Source organism: Ursus maritimus, unplaced genomic scaffold (genome assembly GCF_017311325.1).
Source record: "Ursus maritimus isolate PB19 unplaced genomic scaffold, ASM1731132v1 scaffold_16, whole genome shotgun sequence".
Lineage (NCBI taxonomy): Eukaryota > Metazoa > Chordata > Mammalia > Carnivora > Ursidae > Ursus > Ursus maritimus.
In genome coordinates this window covers 28,922,324-28,934,456 of record NW_024424008.1, presented here as the reverse complement: position 1 = coordinate 28,934,456, position 12,133 = coordinate 28,922,324, and positions in this window count along the sequence as shown.

The window sequence follows — 12,133 nt, the reverse complement described above, 5'->3', positions numbered from 1 at the left end:
ATGAACAGGATTTCCTGCAGCCCATGCGCAGAGTCCTCTAATGAAATAGCCCCTTCTACCCTACACACCTTGTGTCCCCAATGTCCCAAGACCCAAATTCTTTCTTTGTTTTCCCTCAACCCAAAATGTACGTAGTTTACATGTCCTGCATCCTACCAGGTAACCAGGTAACTGCTAGAAATTCCACAAGTTGGAGCACCTGGGTGGCTCAGTTGATTAAGCATCTGCCTTTGGCTCAGGTCATGATCCCAGAGTCCTGGATCAAGCCCCTGCTCGATCGGGGCACCTGCTTCTCCCTCTTCCTCTGCCTCTCCTCCTTCTCGCATGCTCTCTCTCTCTCTCTCTCAAATAAATAAAATCTTAAACAAAAAAAGATTTCACAAGTTTGTGGCAGATCTGAGAGGAAGAGAAACAAAGAAGGGCAAGGGGATATTTCAGTGACTCCTGAATCAAACACTGAAAATGGCTGTCTTTGGTACCAAGTCACCTTACTGTGGTGCTTACTCTAGTAGGAAGGAACCTAGTGGGAGGATTCATGAACACCTATCACATACTTATGGGGTCCTCACACATACAGAGACATTGATCCACATTTATGTTAGGGTGTGAAAGCAGAAGTCCTCATACCGAAATTTTTAGAGACTGTTTTGACTTTCTACGTGTGATAGGCTGAACAACGTCCCCTCAAGAAAGATGTCCATGTCCTCATTTTTGGAACATGAGAATATATTCATTTACAAATGGGCAATTACAATTGTAGATGGAATTAATGTTGCAGATTGAATGAAGATTGCTAATCAGCCGACTTTAAAATAGGGATATGGTCCTGGATTATCCAGGTGGACCCAGTGCAATCACAAGGGTCTTTAAAAGGGAAGAAGGGAGACAGAAGAAAACCACAGAGATGATAGCATTAGAAGGATTCAGCCAAACACTGCTGGCTTTTAAGTGGGAGGAAGAGGGTTGTGAGCCAAGGAATGTGTGCAGCTTCTAGCAGGTAGAAAAGTCAAGGAAATGGATTCTCCCTTAGAGCCTTCGAAGGAATGCAGCCCTGCCAAAACTTTTAATCCAGTGAGAACCATTTTGGATTTCTGTTGTTCAGAATTGTTAGATAATAAATTTATGTTATTTCAAGTCACTAAATTCATGGTTATTTGTTACAGCAGCAATAGGAACTCATACACTATGTTAATGGGTTAAATTAAAACCATGGAACCCCCCAACAACTACTAATATAATTTACATTTGACTTTGAGTATAATTAAAGGAAACATACATGGATCCAACCCTCCTGCCCCACACTCCCTGCAACATGCTTGCAGTCTTTAGTCATTTACATTGCTGCCCATCACATTCGCCTTCTATTTCAATCTTGTTATTGTAATTCAAGGAGGAACCTGGGCAGCAAGGGCCTGGTTGCAGTTACCGTGCATTAATTGAGAGATGCCTGAATGCAGTGTCTGCATTGCTTGCATTGCCTGGGGTTAAAATAGAATTGCGCCGATGTAGAGAGAATAGCCTGTTTATTCTCTGTAAAAAGGATATCTGGAGAAGAAAGTGGTCCTTCTGCTGGCAAAGTTAGTGATTTGCAGATTTGCAAAACTAGGGCACAAAATACACACAGGTGCAAATAGATGTCTGTAAATATAAAAGTGAAACAAGTAATTTGAGGTTTCGGGAAGAGAGCCAATTAACTCCATCTCCAAGAATACTGCAAAGCCAGTCTCTGATCCACATTGAGGAGCTAAACCATGCTCTGAGTAGCAACCAAGGGGTGGCTTAGGGAAGCAAAAATACCCACAATCCTCATCAGCCCCATCACCCAAATCACTCCAAATAAACATCCAACCCAAGTAAAGACATGATTACTATGTAAACACAGCTTCAAGCTACCACCAAATAAATACATTTTCCATGCAAAAGTAATGTGCTTGTCCTCCAAAAGCAGCTTCAGGGGAGTCCTCTACCCATCGCCCCCATGTGATCACAGATCCCACGTCCTTCCTTCATGGAAATTCTAAAGATGCCATAGCATGCATGTATCAAAGGTAGTTTTCTTTCTCTTTAGTAAGCACAAAGTAAAAGAAAGAAACAAGTGGTATATCTAAGCAACAGTGAGGTGCCGAGAACTTGGAAATAATGTTAACGAGATAAGCTTCTGAGGGAAAAATAATAGCAACACACTGTTCCTCAAAGCTGACTTACAGAAGGTTGCCTTAAAAATGAATACAGGCCGGGGTGCCTGGGTGGCTCAGTCGGTTAAGCATCTGACTCTTGATTTGGCTCAGGTCGTGATCTCAAGGTTGTGAGAACAAGCCCCACCTGGGGCTCCATGCTCAGCGGGGAGTCTGCTTGGGATTCTCTCCCTCTGCCCCTCCCCCCACTCACAAATGTGCGCACATGTGCTCTCTCTCTCTCTTTCAAAGTAAATAAATCTTTAAAAAAATGAAGACAGGCCAGCGAGCCCTGGTTATAAGCAGAGTTAGGGTATTTGGGTCTATTGGCACATTTAAAGAAATAATGCATTAATCAGAAGGGGACTGTTCAGAAAGAAAAGTATCAAAAAATAACACAGAAGCAAATGCTGGTTGTGCTCACTCAACCACCGTCCAGGAGGGGAGGGTCTATGAAGTCTGTGTTCTAGGTCTGCATCCCTGGGGTGGAGGTGGCTGTGTCAGTCCATCATGTTCTGATCAAATTAGACAGAAAATCCAGCTAACTCCTCTGGTTCTGATTATATGTTCACCAAGTAATCTTTCTATCATTGTCTTAATCTGTCCATGCTGCTATAACAAGATGCCACTGGCTGGGTACCTTATAAACAACAGAAATTTATTTCTCACCAATCTGGATGCTGGGAGATCCAAGATCAAGGCACCAGCATGGTCCCATTCTGGTAAAGACCCTCAGGGTGCGTGCGTGGCTCAGTCAGTTAAGCATCTGCCTTCGGCTCAGGTCATGATCCCAGGGTCCTGGGATCCAGTCCCGCATTGGGCTCCCTGCTCAGTGGGGAGCCTACTTCTCCCTCTCCCTCTCCCTTTGGCATTCACCCTGCTTGTGCTTGCTCTCTCTCTGTCAAATAAAAAAATAAAATCTTAAAAAAAAAAAAAAGACCCTCTACATGGTTCACAGCTGCCTCCTCATTGTGTATTACATGGCGGAAGGGGGAAGGGATCCGGAGTGTCTTTCATAAGAACGCTAATCCCATTGGTGAGAGGTCCACCCTCATGACCTAAGGCCCTCCCAAAAGCCCCACCTCCTAAGACAATCACGTTTAGGACTTTAGGATGTCAACGTACGAATTTGGGAGGGGAACAAACATTCAGACCACAGCAATTATAATGTGACTATGGGGGTGCAGAATGCACTAATCAGGAATCAGTAGCTCTTTACCTGCTTAAAATGGTTATGTTCTCATCATTAATTCGTATATTGTTTTTCCAGTTTTAATCAAACTATGGATCATCTTTCCATCTGATTGACACCCCATAAGAGCTGCAGAAGCCCTGAGCTCTCAGCTTCAAGGGAATTATTTTGCCAACTGTCATTTGGGTGAGAGTGGTCATAACTTCCACCGGAGCACTAGTCTTGCCCACAGGATGGTTGGGATTATTGCAACCTTCATCCCTCTTTGATTGTCAGGGATGGTGTTTATGTGCCACCCGGGCTACCTTGTTCTGAGCTAACTACAAGCTAGCTGCCACTAAAGACCTTTTCTCAGAGATAACCTCAGGCCCTGCTCTTCCAAAACATCTCATTCTCTCTTCTGCTGAGAAGTATGCACGACCAAGTAAACACCAAGGAAAGAGAGACTTATTCATGAAGAGAAAATTAAAACATGAAAAAGAACTGGCTAGAAATTGAAGAGGACACTCTAGAGGGGCTTGTCTCAGGAAGAAACAGAGGCCAAGTCACATGGGCCCTTGATCTTATTCCAGCTCAACCACGTGCAGTAACCTTTGTGGCCTGGAGGGTCAGCTAGCTTGGATCACATTTGCTGTGAGTTTCCTGGCTAATAAAACACCGGTACCCATGACTCTAACTTTTACTTCTGATTAAATTATTTTTATTGGAATGCTCTTTAAATATGTACAAACATAAACCTGGATATAAATTCCTTATGCTCACACAACTGTAGCCTTAGAGAACCAATATAATTCAAATTAACTCTATTAATTTAATGTGACAGATGATGTTACTTCACTGAAATAAAATCACCCTTTACTCTGTGACTCGGGTACTGAGTGCCAGGGCACGATCTTTTAGGTTTGGCAGCTGGTGCTATTACGCACTCTGAGAGAACTTTATGTTCCCGACATCGTTCTTTAAGCTACTATGAAACTTGTTCACAGCCTGCATCTTGATGCCATCGGCCATCACTAATAACTAATTTTTTTCTCTGTTCTTTTTCTTTCTGCTTGAAGCCAATAAAGTTATAAGTACAAAAGCTAACTCGAAACTGTGTGGCAGGACTCAGGAAGTTGTTTGATGGCTCAGAATGTCCTTATATTCATGTGTTTAGATTATTTTCACATTAAACACAATTTTTTTTAATTGATGTGGAAAGCATGCACACTCTAGTTTGGGAAACTAGTGGGATCTAGTCCCTTGATGGAGCCCTGCATCACGCTCTCACCTCTCCTTCCAATGTGCAGGGAAATAAGACAAAAAAAAAAAATCAATGTTTCCTCTCTGCTCTCAGCTCACAAAATGGTTGAGGCAACCTTATGCCCTTTTCTTTGATTTTGCACTCTGCATCTCCGAGCTTCTCTCTAAGTATTATGTAAGTTGTCTGGGGGAATATTCATGAAGCCAGACCCATCTTCTCTTCAAGGAAAGATAAAAGCTAGAAAAGAAGGAGAGTTGAGTCTGAGTGCCTGTTCTTTTGCAGTTCTGTAAAAGAGCGACAACCTTTCTTCAGCAGAGCAGAATAGCAGGCAGTACTGGTAAAACTCCCCAGACTGTATTCCTTCCCCGCCGCCACACCTGCTAGAGCAGACCTGCTTTTGCCTTCTACTTCATTTCCCTCTTCTCTTAGGAGATGAAATATACTTTTAGGATAGAAGGAAATAAACATTTAAATTTTACAAATTTGAAATACTGGTCATGAGACCTTCTGGAAGATCTGCATCAGTTTCCCATTTAATCAAATAATTTGGAATAAAGCCGGAGACTTGACAATGCTCCCAGAGGCCAGTGAACCCTTTCCCCCAAATGCCCACTGATTTAAAATGTCACCTTTATCATATTTAAATTTCCATATAAATGCAGGTCAATTGCTGACCTCTATGCTGCCACACTAATCTATCAGTCTATTCCCAGGAGCATCAAACTGTTTTAAATACGATAAATAGCTAATGAGCTTCTCCATCTGACCTCTTGCCTTCTCATTTTTCTTTCACGATTTTATTTTTTTCTTTCTGTCTTGTTTCTTTACATCTTAAGAGATTTAATCATCTTCATCTTTTAGGTCCATATTTTGATCTTCAAGCCTTCTGTTGAAAAACATTAAGCAATTGTGATTTTTACAAGAACTTTTTCTTATTTCTTCTTCTTCAGTGCAGTCTGTTTTTATTTTAAGGCTGAAATATTCTCCTAAATAGCTCTAACGATAGTAGATTAGAATTTTTATTTTATTTATTTATTTATTTATTTATTTATTTGAGAGAGAGAGCACAAGCAGGGAGAAGGGGAGGGGCAGAGGGAGAGGGAGAAGTAGACTACCCACTGAGCAGGGACCCCAGCTTAGGGCTCAATCCCAGGACCCTAAGATCATGACCTGAGCTGAAGGCAGACACTCAACTGGCTGAGCCACCCAGGTGCCCCAGATTAGAATATTCTAAAGTTTGTTTCCTAAGTCAATGGTTCTGATTTTTCCCTCCACTTCTGGCTCCGTTTTTGTTGCTGCTTTTCCTAAGATGTCTGGATATTCTTGGCTATCTCTATTAACCTGATCCCATTTTCTTTCTATCCTGCAAAAATTGTTTTTTAAGTTTCTATTCCCTATAGCACTCTTTTTTTTTCAGCATTTTAAAGTATCTTTTATGTAATTTCATTGAGAATTTGAGAAGATTCAGCTCACCATGCTGTATAATTTAGTAAAATTTTAAAGCATAAATCAGGGACCTTCTTTAAATAATGTTGGCAGAAAATATGGAAATTTCATTCTTCATGCAAGGGTATATTTTCATACAAATGCCCACCGATCTGAAATATTATCTTTATCCTACACTAAACTTCTTCATAAATGTCGGATTCTCAACCTATCTCACTGAGCTATCAATCTATTCCTATGTCAGTAATACGTTTTTAATTACTTACTGCTTTAATTACTTCTAGTTGTCCAGCAGATATCCACTTGTAAGTTGGATGGGATTGTGGGGGAAAAAATAGTAATAATACAGATCTGTATCTAAGCTTGAAATTTCATTTCATCCATTTAAAGGTTCTTGACTAACAGAAAAACAAGATGAGATTTGTAACAGATCCTGAGCATTTGTGATAACCTGTATCTTGTCTGCAAGATACATATAACATATGATATCTTTGTTGATAATTTTATTCACATGATATCCTCAAAAATGTGATTAATATTTCTATTAATATCTCCACTTTACAAAAGAAGAAACTAAAACCTGGAGAACTTAACTGGCTTACTCAAGATTTACCAACCAGCAAGTGGCAGGACTTGCACTCAGATCTCACAGTTTCACTGTTATACTCTGTGTCACTTTTCATTCACACAATGGACGTTCTTTGTTCATTTATTAGAACATCCTTTATTAACTAGCTTGTCCTTCTGCACCAAATGAATGAGAAAACAAGTCCGTTGCTGATTGTCTACTTGTGGAGGCAGAACTGTATCCGTCTGACTACATGTTCAGAGCAAGGTGGTTCCATTACTGTGACACCTGCATGAGGATGGACAGTTTCCTGAAGTTGGTCTCTGCTTCCCACACGTAAGGTCACAGGGCCTGTAGGTTTTAGATTGCCAACCTTTACTCCTTACTACACCTGCAAGATATGCTCACACATCTATGCCACAGCTTAGACAAAGAGGTTTTTAAAATATATGCACATGATGAGTACTTTTTGCAGTCATCAGAAGACAAAGACAGAAGGAAAATATAGAAGTGAAAATGTTGATATTAATGAGGCAGTCTTATGAAAAAATTAGTCCTTTTAAAACGTTTGGTAGTATCATTGTCTTTGTAGTTTTTTGTTTTGGTTTGGTTTTTTGGTCCTCACAGCTTTAAAAGTACTTTTTCTTTATTTAGTTTATTAAATGTGACCAAGAAGCCATCCAAGAATAAAGGATATTTAAAGATTCTTCTCCAAAACATATCTTGATTTATCTTAAGAGTTTTGCTTCTTTTGTCCTCCTTCTAGCTAAGGCCTAAGAATGTGTAAAATGGCCAAGAGGAGAAGCTGGGGAGCAAAGGGCCTGGGCAGTGATAAAGAAACAGCTGGGAGGGTGGGAGGTGAGATATTATAAAAAGCTAACTAAAGAAAGGAATCAGAGAGAGAAAGTAAAGAACACATCTTTTCTGCTTTCAACCATGCCAAGAGAAAAAGGCCATACAGAAAAAAGAGGGAAAACGACTGAAGTAAATATAAAGACCCAGGAAAGGAGGAGGGGAAGATTAGCGAAAGATAAAGAATAAGGGAAATGAAAGGATTGATAAAACAAACAGGAAATTGGTCTGAAGAGGACAGCGAGGAATGGATTACTGCTGAGGTGAAGGAATATGTTGGTCAGACATAAATATAATTGTTTTGTGCTTCCATGCAGATGGCTCCTGCAAATGTGAAGCCTGCCTCGTTTCTAAATACCCAAGAAAAAGAGGTCACACCCCATGTGAAAATGAAAATTAAACCCGTTTCATTTCCAAGCTCCTATTTTTCCCCTCCCTTCTTTCCCAACATCCTTACCAGTTTCAAACATAAAGATATTCTTATGCTGATTTAATTTGATTCCAAAGGCTCAAAGGGTGAGCAAATTTAGCTCAATCACCAAAGTCCAGGTCCCAGAAGGCCAAGGTCTCAGACTGGCCAATGATTCATTGACCGAACCCAAAGCAAAAAGAATTACACAAAACTTGGAAATAAAGCCAGAAGACCACTGCCAGATTGTTTGTGATCACAGTAGAGCATTTTCTAACTAGCCTGCCCCGAGTCTCCTGATTTTCTCAGGCTGTCATTTAGTTTGACTTAATACTTGCTTTAATTAGGGCTCAGATCTGTGTAAACTGAAGTGCTAACTCATATCTCTATTAAGTTAGCCCTTGATAAATTATGAGGTATCTATGCCCAATGGAGATAAAAACACAAAATGCTCAGCAAAAAAATGATAACCTCAGAGTCAAGCATTTTATTGGCTCCAAGGTCATTAACAGTTTTGCACACGACTTAACCATCCCATTCTATCATTCTGTCTTTCACCAACCATATAGACTTCTTTCTGTCAGAGTCCCCTTTACCATCTTGCCACTTCCCTCACTGGGGAGTTGAACAAATCTTTGACATGTGCTCAATATATATTTGTATATGTTTTTAAATGTTGAAAATGTATACTTGGACAATATAAACAAATACAATAATAATACATATTCAGCTATTTCTTACTATGTGTCAGGTTTATATGAAGTACTTTGTGAACAATTTAATCCTCACAACAACCCTGTGAGTTTGGGTAAACGGAAGCCTAGAAAACGTAAGTAATTTTGGAAGGTCACCCATGACCAGAGGACAGATAAGAATTCTGGACTGACTTAGTAAGAATCCTGCATTCTTGCTATTGCTTTGAATTTTCCTGCAGAAGTAAAGTAGCAATGTCTGTCATGGGCAGGGTTCTAGCAAGGACAGGACACCCTAGAGAGACTTGGAGGCTGGAGGATGGCTGCTAAGAATGGGAGGCAGTTGGCCAAGCAAGAAAAACTGTTAGAGATAAGTATGTTGGTTTTGAAATGAAGGGGGGAAGAGTATCATTATCTCTATTTAACAGGTGAGGAAACTTAAATTCAGAAAGAACAGGTTACCTTTTCCGAGTCACCCCATTGATAAGAAGCCAAGCAAGGATGTGAAAGCCCATCACCAGACTCCAAGTCCAGGGCACTTTGTGAAGCTCCCCTCATTTCGGAACAGATGGTCAGCAAGTTCAGTCTCATTTGTTCCACTTCTTAGTTCCAAACTAAGGTTACAACTGCCATTATTTCCCCTTTGTCCTGCATCTATTTGGCTTTGAGATTTTTATCTTCCTGCTTTTGTCTTTGACATAATGATCAGGCAATATTTAATTTGCTCTCTGGCTCTCATTTATTTTTCTGGCGCGGATCCCAGAGATTAACTCAAAGGAACAACACACAGTCATAAGATATCAACGGCCTGATTTCTATCAGAGCTGTCTGACACTAGAGTTCATCATTCCTTTCCTAACCAGCCCCCATCCATGTGTTGCAGCACAACATATGGACACAACTTTTGTAGGTCTGCTACCCACTTGTCTGCAATACCAGTTTTACATCATAGAATTAGGCACTGTTAATGGTAAGGATTAAGCAGATGGGCTCCTCAAAGCAGTAGACACTAGCAAGAATTCCATCTGAAATCAATGTTCGCCTGAACTTCTTTACACAAGAAGTCATAGCTTTTTTAGAAATGAGGAAGAATATAGAATTCGTCCCAATATCTGCATTTTTGTCAGTTCCAGGTCCACAAGTACTATCTAACAAGACTCAGCATAAGACTGTAGTTAAAAATATCTATTGATAGCCATTAATCTTGGGACCCAACAAACCTGTAAAGTTTAGTTACCCTGAGCTACTTCTTCCTAAGGCACCACACCTTTTTTGGGTGTCTGACCAACTCACTTTTCAGCTCAGAGTTCTCCAATTCCGACTCTTCATGATTCTGTTACTTGTTTTTCAGAATTCCTGCCTATAACCTAGAGAAAGCAACCGTTTCTGCTGTGTCATCTCTCACTCTAGATAGCATTGATGATGCCCTCAGGATTCTCTGTAGGGGGGAAGATAACTGAAAGAAAGCAGTAGGAGGGGGAGGAAAGTGGCAAAATAATAAAGAGAGAAGCTAACATTTATGGAGAATCTACTATATTTTAAACATGGTGCAAGAGACTTTTAGATAGGTAGCTTCATTTATCTGTTACAACAACTCTAAAAAGAAGTTATTGTCTCAATGGAAATAAACAAACTGAGCTTCAGTGAAAAAAAATAACTTACTCCCTGTTGCTCAGCTAATAAGTGGTGGCACCAAATTTTCTTGCTGAACAGACACATTTCCTAACTTTAGAAATTTAAAAGCCAATAGTTATTTCTTAGGGGTTAAGTGGATAAGATACTTGCCTGTGAGATGAATTATGAGGATATTCCAGAACAGAGTCCATCGTTCTATAAAGAAACACCAGTGGCCTAGGAAGAATCTGGAAAACATTCACATATTGAATGAATTTAAAAATCTGGTTCATATATTTAAATACTATTCAAAAAAAGAAGGATAAGTTCTCTCTGAGAGTGATCACCCACTGAGACGTAAAAACACAGAGACGGAAACACAGAGTCAAGTATACAAAACTAGGGCAAAATGGATGAGAATGGGGGCATTAAAAGTCTTGAAACCTTGAGGAAAATTTGTGTATGAAGATTAAAGGAAAATTTCTATTTCCAGTCCATATGGAGTAACAGGAATAGGACCTACCCCTTCCCCAAACACACTGAAACAATTGAAAATATTGACAAAATATACATGTATACAGTTTTAAGAAGGCACACAAGTATTTAACATTAGTCCACAAAGGCCAGTGATCCCCTAGACACAGTAAATAAATGAGGAAAAACCTACAACTGCCCAAGCTTACTTCTTGGAGAATGTTTCCAGGCAGAGGAGCAGAGAGGGCAAACCTAGGCAGAGCCCAGTGGTCTCCCTGAGATAAAGTGATGAAGCTGAGAGTCCGAGGAAGACAAGGCAGTTACAGTTCTCAGAGCAAAGAAAAGTTGAGGAGAGAGCTGCATCCAGAGATCTACAGAGCTCCCTCCAGTACTCAGCATAGTGCTCACAGTACATGCATGTGAGGAATCTATCTAAAGCTGAAGAAAGAACCATTAAGAAAAATTAGAGGAAATTGCCTGGGAATGATGCCTATGCTTACCAGCAAGCCGGGAAAAACTCATAATTCAGGGGGTATTGGACAAAGTACTCAGGAAGGTTTTTCTACAGCAGTGGGGAATAATTAGCTTTCGACCAATCTCCACTCCTGACTCACCTAACAAATCATAAAAGCAACACTCAAAAAGATCAAATTCTTTACAAAACTTAACTACATCTCAAAGTAAGACTCAAGAAGAATTATCGGAATATAAAAATATTGAGAACCCAATGAGGTAACATTCATAATATCTGCCATCTATTCAAAGATCACCAGCCATACAAAGCAGGAAAATATGACCCATAATTTGAAGAAAATGTCATCAATCAAAACACATCTAAAATGATACAAATATTAGAATTATCAAAGAAAGACTTTAAAGCAATTATTAAAACTGTTTTCCAGATGTTCAAAATTTAAGTAAAGATGTTAAAAAGACCCTAATTAAACTTTTTTAAAATTAAGACTTTTTTTTAGAGCAAGTCACTTATTGGCTGAATGACAGTAGTTATTTGCTTTCACTGAGCTTATGTAAAATGTATTTTATATATAAAAATGTAGCAGTTTTTATTTGTAATACCAAAACTAGAAACACTCAAGTGTCTATCCACAGGTGAATGAATAAACTAATTAAGGTATTTTCACACAATGGAATACAACTTCAAAGTGAAAAGGAACAAACTATTCATAAATGCAACTTTATGGATGAATTTCAAAATAATTATGCTAAGTGAATGAAACCATACGAAAAGAGCACATAGTACATGATTCTACTAATATAAAATACTAGCAAATGTAAACTAATCTACAGTAACTGAAAGCAGACTGGCGATTGTCTATCGATAGGAGACAGGAAGGGAGAGAAGGGATGACCAAGGGGCACAGGAAACTCTTGGGGATGACACATGTGTTTATGGTCTTAATTGTGATGATGTTTTCATGGGTTTAACATGTCAAAACATTTCAAACAAT